Here is an 11,464-nt window from a genome sequence, read left to right as displayed (position 1 = left end):
TTGGCTTTGGTTAATTTTTCCTCATCAGCTTCCTCTCCTGTTATGCATTTCCATAGATTTTCATGCTCTAGGTAGGCCTGCACTGCGAATTTCCATGTGCTAAAATTGTCGCGACCGATGAGTTTAGCAATGGCGGGCAAAAACTGTGTGTTGGATGCCATGATGACTCAGCACATACGTAACTTTTACAATACACTTGAACGAAAAAACTGACTAACATAAATTCCTTTTTTAAGCAATAACTAATGCCCATAACCTGTGAGAAAACACCAGGGGTCCGTGGTTAGGAACTTGAATAAAATACGTGTGCTCTTGAGTAATGACAAAGAGATAATGTTTTATTCATTCTTCAGGTTGGCTCGATATAAGACTATAGGGTCGGTATGTAGATACTTGTTATGAATTAAGTTGTTTACGTTACTTTAGTCCAGCATATAACAACAATTGCAACCGCTGTACGACAATTTGGACAGTATTACATACGAGGTATTTGAAGCCGATCCCATCAAATACTTGTACTATCAGAAGGCCATCGAAAGGGCATTGGTGGACCTGGTTGCCGAAACCAAATTGCTACGAAAGCGATTATCTTAATGGTCTTTGAATGCTGCCGCCAAAACGGGACGCATACCATCAACACCCTGCAGTCCTTGTGGAAAGACAAAGACATAGAGCTCGTCGCACGAGACATGCGAGACTTTCATCTACCGGAGAAGGCTGATATTTTAGTGTCCGAATTACTGGGTTCGTTTGGCGATAGGTTTCTTCCAAGGTCGTTCAAAATGTCAATCGTCATCCACAGAGAAGCCAACACAACCTCACTTTGAAGTTTTAACGAAGAAATTTGTTTAAGTTGCGGTTATGTTTGCTTCTGTGGATGACGGTCGGTTGTTTTCGGCCTGTCAAAATTCGTTTTTACCATACGATGGAAGAAACCTATAACGAACTGTCACCGGAATGTCTAGACGGTGCACAAAATCTCCTGAAACCGACTGGCGTTAGCATTCCAAGCAAATACACATCGTACATCAATCCCATCATGTCGTCAAAAGTATACAATCTTATTCGTCGATGTAACGACGATTGAATTCGCGTGATCGCATCAGCTCGTCGTCAAACCAGTTCGAACACATGTACGTGGTGTACTTGAAGAATGGATTTCACATTGCGAGTCCGCAACCGCTGTTCGAATTTGTTCATCCGAATTGGAGTGAAACCATTGACAATTCACGGTTTGCCAGTGTTTCATTTGAGACGCCAGTTGATTGTGTCGTAAATGAATTCGCTGGATATTTTGACGCTGGTAAGTCGTTTTGTTTTGTTACTTCGAAATCACAATCGACGATTACTTACAACTTCAAATTCGAATTGGGTAAATCATTACAGTTCTATACAAGGACGTCATGCTGAGCATTCATCCCGTAACGCACTCTAAGGGTTTAGCCTCATGGTTTCCGGTCTATTTCCCGATAACGGTAGGATAACTTTGTAGGCATTATATCGCACCACAAATTAATCAAAATTGTCTGCTCAAAGAAGCCGATTTTCGTGAAGAAAGGAGAACAAATCACAATGAATATCTGGAGATGCGTAGCTCCGAACAAAGTGTGGTACGAATGGAGTATGGGTGCACCGACTACGACACACATTCACAATCTGAAAGGAATTCATCATGCCATTTATCTTTAGTTTGATTTTTTCATCTTTAAGCTTTGTTTAAGCTTTGAATTCAATTTATCTGCACGATTCCTTCTCATAGGTTATTACTCATTTGAATGATGTGCAGGGCTTTACTTTTATCACTAATTCCGACTGTTTTAAAAGAATCGATAATGTGACATACTTTTCTTGATTTTTTACTTTTCTCACTACAGTCGTTGAAAAGTGAAAACTAACATGTTTTCTGTTTTGGGACTAGTTTTGGGTTGAATTGTGGGACAAAAATACTTAATTTAATGAACAACAGTGGCGCTAGTTGTCCAGCAAAGTTTTTATTCAATAAAATTCTGACACTTTTGATTCGGGGTGCTCACATTCGCACCATAAAAAATTCAAACGAGCAGTTAACAAAATCGAGAACATAAATGTACACATTTTTTGCGATGCTGACCCTTCCCAAGAATTGTTGACATTGTGTCTTGAAATACACACAATATCCTCATATTTATTTCTGAAATTTAAAGTAAAATTGTGAAATCTTGATGCATTGGAATTGAAGCTGCTGGTCACATTTTTAAATGGTACGGTAATGAGCAGCCAAAATTCAAATGTCAGAACCACTGTTCGCGTAGTATTGTTCTCGCATTCATTATTCTTGTGTCAATTTGATTCGGTTGTGATGTGAGAAAATTTCTGCTAAACTTTGTGCATTATTCGCGATTTTTAAGTGCGTTAAACATTGCAAATATTTTTGTGAACGGCTAAAAGTGTTGAGGAAATTTCGGAAATATACGTGTGTGGAAGATACACATCAAAACATTGCTGTCGGTTTTAAATTTAAACATCCACAGCCAATGTTTTGATCGTGTTTTCCCATACAAATGATACGAAAAGTGAAATAATAAATTAACTAAGTATTTGGTCGCGGTTAATTGCTAATAATTTCTATTTTCTAATCGAAAATCGTTAAATCGAAGAATTTGACTTCGGAGGAATTTTCTGCTTTTGATGTGGTCAGAAATAAATTATTTGTTTTTCTTCATCTAAAAAGGTTTTTTTTTATCAAATTTTCATAAGAAAGTTATCTTGTTCAAGAAGCTTTTTGAGTCTCTGTGTGCGTCAATATTTTCGAAATATTTAATAACACATGGAAATGTGCATCAGCATTTTATATGAACTGTACACTGATATCAAACATTTAGTATCTCTCACCGAAAACAAGAGCTTAGCAAATCGATGCATGCTATTCGAATGTTCGGTTTGTGATCAATACTATGTTCTAAGAAGTTCCTACTATCAAAAGATCAAGTCTTAAATGAGGACGTTTGTAGTTGGCAGCGAGATACCTTTCAAGTCATCAGACTTTTCATTATCTGGGAGTTTTTAGTAATACAAAGTTCATAACAGCTGAATAATGATTTATCAAAATAGACTAGGAACAGGAACGCATTTATAGCAAGTGATATGAACGATTTTCGTGATGTTAGAGATTTTCGAACAGAATCAATCAACCGTATAGTTCTACCAAAAGCATGACAACGTTTATGAGAAAGTACTATACCGCGGTAGGTACAGCTGCACCTTGGATATTTCACTATGCAGCATAAAGAAACGAAGGGACCCATTTCTAAATTATTTTTATCTCCTGTAATGTCATAATATTCACAATTTGAGTGTCACTTTTAGAATCAAAATGGGCCAGATTTAAACACGTCATTCACAGGACGTTACGTTTATTAACTGAAAATTTGGACAATTGGTCATTTGCGCACCGCTATCTTCGATATTTTCTCATTTATTCACGGCGAACTTCGATATTTTCTCATTTATTCACGGCGAACTTCGATAATTTCACATTTATTCACTGAAAATTGACAAATTCTTGACAGTGTACTAGATGTGTGTTTTATTTGTGGGGAATATGAATGAGTGACGGTGTCATGGCGTGTTGATGTTTCAGTTTGATTTTTTTAAATTGGTTTTTATGGTGATTATGACATTACAGGAGATAAAACCTTGTTCCTAACACGGTAGTAAATGGGGGTTTTGCGCACACGATGTGTTGCCGAACTCGCTTCGCTCGTATCGGCAATCTCACATCTAGTGCGCAAAACAATCCCATTTACTACCTTATTATGAAAATAGCTATTTTGATCGACCAAAATCTCATGACTGTGATCAATTCAGTCAATACACGTGTAGCGATTATAACACACTCAGTTCAGTGTTGCTCTCAATACGTGGTTGACGATACAATGGGGCGTGAAGATTCTCGTCGCCGTTATGATGTGAATTTTCAAGTCACGCAGATCGTCCCAAAAGCTTACAACCTTGACAATTCTTTCCTTACCAATTTTTACTGTTGAAGTAATTAGTTATTTGTCGCTGTTTTGGACGACTGATTAGAGGCAATTTCACGAGCTGTAGTTTGGGCAGAGCAAGGTCCACAAGCGAAAGTGCCTCAGATCAATCGTCCCAAACTGGTACACAAGTAATTTTTCATGTAAACGGCCGAAAACCAGATAAAACCAAAAAAGTTGCCCTAATTTTGAAAACATAATTTACTTGGAAATTTACTTACTGACCTGGAAAGGGGCTAATTTTGACATTTAACAAAGGCAGTTTTTTTAAACCAAGCGAGAATCTTGGGTGTCAAGAAGAGAGATCTTTCATTTTTTAAGTTGTTTCTCCATCTTCTAAGGGAAACGTTCAAAAATTATCGCATTCACACGAAATCAGCAATAATTGAATCATTATTTTCACGAAATGAAGGTAAAGCGTTCACCACATCAACAAAACCTCGATTACTAAAACGTAGAGGATTGATGAACTTAAACTCGTCTAACAACCGGCAGCTGCTTTATCTTGATTTGAAGGAAAGTTTGATAAAAAAAAACCTTTTTAGATGAAGAAAAACAAATAATTTATTTCTGACCACATCAAAAGCAGAAAATTCCTCCGAAGTCAAATTCTTCGATTTAAAGATTTTCGATTAGAAAATAGAAATTATTAGCAATTAACCGCGACTAAATACTTAGTTAATTTATTATTTCACTTTTCGTATCATTTGAATGGGAAAACACGATCAAAACATTGGCTGTGGATGTTTAAATTTGAAACCGACAGCAATGTTTTGATGTGCATCTTCCAGTGGAAGATTCTTCCACACACGTATATTTCCGAAATTTCCTCAACACTTTTAGCCGTTCACAAAAATATTTGCAATGTTCAACGCACTTAAAAATCGCGAATAATGCACAAAGTTTAGCAGAAATTTTCTCACATCACAACCGAATCAAATTGACACAAGAATAATGAATGCGAGAACAATACTACGCGAACAGTGGTCTGACATTTGAATTTTGGCTGCTCATTACCGTACCATTTAAAAATGTGACCAGCAGCTTCAATTCCAATGCATCAAGATTTTACAATTTTACTTTAAATTTCAGAAATAAATATGAGGATATTGTGTGTATTTCAAGACACAATGTCAACAATTCTTGGGAAGGGTCAGCATCGCAAAAAATGTGTACATTTATGTTCTCGATTTTGTTAACTGCTCGTTTGAATTTTTTATGGTGCGAATGTGAGCACCCCGAATCAAAAGTGTCAGAATTTTATTGAATAAAAACTTTGCTGGACAACTAGCGCCACTGTTGTTCATGAAATTAAGTATTTTTGTCCCACAATTCAACCCAAAACTAGGCCCAAAACAGAAAACATGTAAGTTTTCACTTTTCAACGGCTGTATTTCCAACTATTTCAAAAAAATCAGAACCATTTCTTATTCCAACTTAATATTTATTACAAAAAAACGTAAACATTTTTTCCTACGTATCATGGCCCTACGTTAGTGAAGGGCCGTGACGCAAGTCCGTTCACACTGAAAAATTTGTCTAAAAATTTTTCCGGAGGACTAAGGAACTTTTCGACTTTTTCCCCTTCACCCCTACTACTCCCCACTTATTTTATTCGTAATCTAGGAGTCTATACGAGTTCAACGAGCTATCACGGACCTCATAATGTTTTGATTTGGCCGAGATATTAATTTTCAAAGCTTGGACTTTTGTATGAAAAAATGTTTTTAAATGCGTTTTGAAATTGATGAATTTTACCAACCTTTGTTACTTTGTCACTTTGTTACATACTTTGTTATAACGAATTTACCGGTGGATTTGGCTGAAATTTTCAGGGTATGTTAAGGACGTAATTCTAAGAAACTAATTTGAAGGAATATTCTTAAAAGCTTATAATTTCGGAGCTATGAGCGTTTTGAACCATTGAGCTATGAGACCTATTATAACTCGGAAAATACGGCATATAGAAACCTCGTATAAAAGACAAAGTTATAGAGTTTCACATTCTAGTCGACACGTGTTTGATGGTTTTCTCCAAGAATCGATCATTTGGGAGCTATGAGCGTTTTAAGTGCTAGCTATGTCAGTCATATTAAACATTGCAACAGAATTTTATGAGAATTTGTTTTCTTCAGCAAGACAGAGCCCAACGGAAGAAACCGAAGATAGACCAATAATAAGAAACGTGGGATCGGAGGATATGCCCGACATAACTGTTGATGAAGTCAAAGCTGCAGTAGCCGAGATGAAAAACAAAAAGTCTCCCGGGGAAGATGGTGTTCCAGTGGAAGCCATTAAACTAGGTGGAGACTCCTTATTAAAGGCAATCACGGCTTTGTTTAATCAATGTCTCCAATGGGAAGAAGTACCAGCAGCCTGGGAAAATGCGGTAATTACATTGCTGCATAAAAAAGGAGACATAACAAAGCTGGAAAATTACCGACCCATAAGCCTATTGTCAACACTCTACAAGTTGTTTATGAAAATCATTACGAAGAGGAACACTAAAAAGTTCGACTTCTACCAACCTGTTGAACAAGCTGCTTTCAGATTTGGTTTCAGCACAAACGACCATTTGCAGGTGATGAGAACGCTTATTGAGAAGTGTCGTGAATACAACATCGACATAGTCTTGCTATTCATAGACTTCGAAAAAGCTTTCGATTCAGTGGAAACATGGTCGATATTGGACGCATTAGACGAATGTAGAGTAGACTCAAGGTACTCCAACACAATTCGATATGTGTACAAAAATGCTACTTCATGTATAAAACTTCATAAGAGCACGGAGAAATTCAGAATTGGCCGAGGTGTAAGGCAGGGTGACACCATTTCACCGAAATTATTCACGGCGATTCTGCAGAGTGTTTTTAGGAAGTTAAACTGGAGTAAAATGGGAATAAAGATAAATGGAGAGTACCTGAGCAATCTCCGCTTCGCTGATGACATTGTACCCATAGCAGCGAATCTAGGTCAGGCTCAGCTTATGCTACAACAGTTAAGTGAAGAGGCGAGCAAAGTTGGCCTCAAGATGAACTTATCGAAAACAAAAGTCATGACCAACATCGGGGACGATAGAGAAATCAAAATTGGTGACACTGTCATTGAACGAGTCGACAGCTATGTATATCTAGGACATAAACTGAAGTTAGGTCTGGACAACCAAACTGCAGAAATAAGACGTAGGATTGGTCTTGCATGGGCAGCGTTCGGAAAACTCAGACTAATTTTCAAAAGCAAAATGAATAATAGTCTGAAACGCAAAGTTTTCGACACTTGTGTCCTTCCAGTGCTCACTTATGGAGCGGAAACGTTAACTTTAACAAAAGCATCCGAAGATAAATTGAGAGTGACACAAAGAGCCATGGAACGGAGTATGCTCGGAATAACACTCAGAGACAGAATGACGAATAAATGGATTCGACAACAAACCAGGGTCGTTGATGTCATGGAAAGAATAGCATCTCTGAAATGGAGCTGGGCGGGACATATTGCAAGAAGGACAGACGAACGTTGGACCAAAAAGATCATGAACTGGCGACCATATAAAAGACGAGCTATAGGTAGACCACCAGAGAGATGGACAAACGGAATTAAGAATATTGCAGGTACAAACTGGCAGCAAATGGCAATGGATCGTACGAAATGGAAAGAAGTTGGAGAGGCCTACATCCAGCAGTGGATAGAAACAGGCTGAAAAAGAAGAAGAGAAGCTTCCAGATCCTTAGTCCTTAGTATTTAAAAAAAAAAAGAATCATCCAAATTGGTTAAAAATACTCAAGTTATCGTGCCTTCGACGATTTTTTGTTACCCACATTTAACGCTTTCCATAGCATTTCATACATTTTCAATCACAGTGTACCTTTTTGTTACCCACATTTTTCGGTATTTTCAGGTGTAAGACCCTGACTTTCAGTCAAGGGAACTAGTAGGAAGAATAATTTCATCATTCGATGCCCATCTTTTAACGTGTAAACATCTCTTGCTAGTGAACTACTAACATCTTGATAGTTGACTATCAAATTTGATAGTTGACTAATAACTTGATAGTTGACTAACTACTTGATAGCAGACTAACAAATTTAATAGTTGACTATCAAGTTGTTTGTCATTTATCAAGTGGGTAGTTTTTTACTCTCTTTACAACCACATCTTACGTCAGCAAAATGCCTGTTATCAAATTAGCACACTTTGATTAAAAAGTGCAAGAAATTTTAATAAAAAAGTTAAATTTTTGCAGGCAGAATATAAGATGAATTATCTCAACTAATTTTTGAAGTTTTTTTTTAAATACATGGAATTAAATGAATATTGTAAACATTTTACGAGTGTGAAGTTTGCGGCCAGAGCGAAGCGAAAAAAAAAATTAGATAAAAAAGTCGTTAAACTTGTAAAAATGTATGTTTTCAGTATATTTAGCTTATCCTTCTGTCACATCTTTTGACAGCTTTTTACGTGTTAGTACGTTTTCTCTCCCAGCAGCAAAAACCCTATCCCAGCAGAAAAAGAAGCTGTACCGAATGTCGCAATTTGGTCACTTTAATCACTCTAGCTCTAGCGAATCTGCCCCGTTTTTTTTGTTCGAATCGTGTTACGAATACCTTTCATTTGATGGGTCGCACGCCTCTGTAGGTTTCAATACAGCTAAGCTACAGCCGAAAACGCGTTCCCGACCCTCGAAAACCACACTCAGAAACCACTTCGAGACCAATAAAACAAAATTCTGGTTTTTCCTGGGGTATCACATATTCATTTTTATGTCCACCCTGAGGTTCCTGCAAAATTTCATGGAGATTGGCTGACTAGTTTCCGAGATCGACCGTCGATAGATAGATAGATAGATAGATAGATAGATAGAAACATACAGAGTAAGTTGAAAGATTTTGATTGTTTGGAAAAAGTCAATTTGGTGTATTTTGTATGAAAAGTGACCAATTTCAAAACGATGTATCTCCGGCAATTTTAAACCTACATAGTCGAGTGATAGCTAGTTTTGCTCGTATTTTGCTCGTTTCAGACTATTATTCATTTTGCTTTTGAAAATTAGTCTGAGTTTTCCGAACGCTGCCCATGCAAGACCAATCCTACGTCTTATTTCTGCAGTTTGGTTGTCCAGACCTAACTTCAGTTTATGTCCTAGATATACATAGCTGTCGACTCGTTCGATGACAGTGTCACCAATTTTGATTTCTCTATCGTCCCCGATGTTGGTCATGACTTTTGTTTTCGATAAGTTCATCTTGAGGCCAACTTTGCTTGCCTCTTCACTTAACTGTTTTAGCATAAGCTGAGCCTGACCTAGATTTGCTGCTATCGGTACAATCTGGAAGCTATCCGAGAAAAACGAGATTTTATACTGTTGATCATAGCCTCAATTAAAAAAGGTTACTTTGATGAAATTTGATTTTGTTTGGTAGTGTGGGTAAATCATATAAGTTTGTTTTTGAAGTGCATGAAACTAGGTCCCACCTTTTGGGCGGGTCAGGTCCCTTGACTGACATTTTTCTAAATGTATTTTCATTTCTTATCGGAGCCACTGTTTTGAATATGGAATATGGTAATATGGAAGTGGTGACTGGAACACATGTATTGCTGTTTTTTCCCTCTTCCTCTAACCTTAAAATTCAGCATTAATATGTGAACTTGAATGCGCTATAATAATAAATATAAATACAAAAATCCTTTTTTTATCATTGCGGGCTCTACCTTAGGTCGTAAATATCGCAATAATGGTTTTGAACATAGCACTTTATTTGAAGGAAAAGAACATAAAAATCATACAAAGAGCTTAACTTACAGCGTTATACTCTCGGTGAAATGTCCATGTGGTATTTCGACCTACACGAAAAAAAAAATCTGGTGTAGCAGGACAAGGAGTATAGCATAAATACAAAATAAATGCACAAGCCATAAGAAGGATTTGAAAGAAAAATATTTATTTTCTTTACATTTACGATGCAGACGTGCTCAAACTTTCTATTGGATTGGGTATTGAAGAGACAACAATAATTCTACGAAGAACATCAATTAAAAATCTTCCGCTACTAATCGTATTGTTAAAGGAAAAGCGTCCTGGGCGAAAGAAAATTTATTTCTCCATAGAGTTACCATTTATTTGGTGTTTTAGTTATACTACGTATACTAGGACTAGGTATCGGTAGAGTAGGCTGAATGAAAACCGCGATGGTTTCGTGGAAGTTGTGAGATCACTGGAAGTTTACATTTTTTGTGTTGTTGTTTGAGGTCCCCGTTCGTGGTTAATGTGGATTTTAAAAAACAAACTGCAGATAAACGAAATTTTAGTAAAGATGCACGCTCACTAGAGCATGAGTGGATGGATGATATACTACTTGAGATGGCATGGTTTGCATGAAGTGTGTCATAGTAAGTTACACACGTCATGGAATGTTTTGTACGGTGCACAGTGCACGATGGTCAAGTATAATTTTGCGTTGAAACTTGTTTTCTAGTAATTTGCATTGGTAGCCAGTCCAACTGTTCACCGAGTGGCAAGACTTAGATAAGTTTGTACAGTAACCTACTGTTACATATAAGTGCTCTGCGCTCTTCGTATGGCAAGCTTAGATTAACATCTTTCGACTGAAGTTGCCCTTCCTTCAGCTGCCCCATACTGAACTAGAACTGATGATCCGTTCAACAACTGCCAGTGTCTCAACCGGAAGTATATTCGTTGAATATAAGACAGTTGTTGAGGTGAAGTGATGTAGGTGTAGTAGGTGCTGACACTCTTGATTGCCTCTCCGTCTATTGTGATGTTTTGATGAGAGAGTTGCCGTGCTTTCTCGAACATCACATAGCAGGTGAGAACGTTTCGACAAAGCCATTCGCGGGGAGCAATCATGTCGTTTTGCATTGTGTGCGTTCCAGTTCTTCCGCAGTCTCACACGCGGTATCGTCGGCATACAATATCAATTTACCAATCAGTCCAAGGGTGAGCATATCGGCAATGTAAATTATAAAATGGAGAGGAACCATCTTTGAGCCTTGCGCAGCTTCGACGGAAACGTTTTAAAATCTGCCCTTCATTTTTGTGGCGGCGGTACGGTTGCATCAAATCAGCTGCTTTGTCAGATAAACCGGCACATTTAAGCTTAAGTGATAACCGTAATGGATCTACGGTGTCAAATCGTTTCAGGTCGATGAACATAACACCGACAAAATTCTTTCTATAGTTCGCTGTGATGAAATCGAAAAGTTGGTAGGCGACAGGCAACAGGATTGACCAATGAAACCAAATTGATTTTCTTTGAAGAAGCTGAGGCTGTCGAGATACGCACACAGTTGTTTCACCAGTAGAACACTTTGGTGAGCGAGAGACGTTGCGTAAGCCCACCAAAGTTTTCTATATCAAGGATACCGCTCGTATAAGAAAGGGCAGATTCCGCCAATAACGGTCTGTTGCGTTACAATTTTTAAGACTGAAA

The 11,464-nt window shown here is 37.6% G+C and overlaps 1 long non-coding RNA gene across 1 annotated transcript; it reads left to right on the top strand.

The window, feature by feature from the left end:
* Window positions 1-1,104: 1,104 nt before the first annotated feature.
* Window positions 1,105-11,020, top strand: LOC119083032. The gene is made up of 3 exons (XR_005088777.1): window positions 1,105-1,303; window positions 1,387-1,475; window positions 11,009-11,020. It is a non-coding gene; the product is annotated as an uncharacterized LOC119083032 (long non-coding RNA).
* The last annotated feature ends 444 nt before the right edge of the window (window positions 11,021-11,464 follow it).

This window comes from Bradysia coprophila, unplaced genomic scaffold (genome assembly GCF_014529535.1).
Source record: "Bradysia coprophila strain Holo2 unplaced genomic scaffold, BU_Bcop_v1 contig_538, whole genome shotgun sequence".
NCBI lineage: Eukaryota > Metazoa > Arthropoda > Insecta > Diptera > Sciaridae > Bradysia > Bradysia coprophila.
This window is presented reverse-complemented; position numbering and strand designations above follow the sequence as displayed.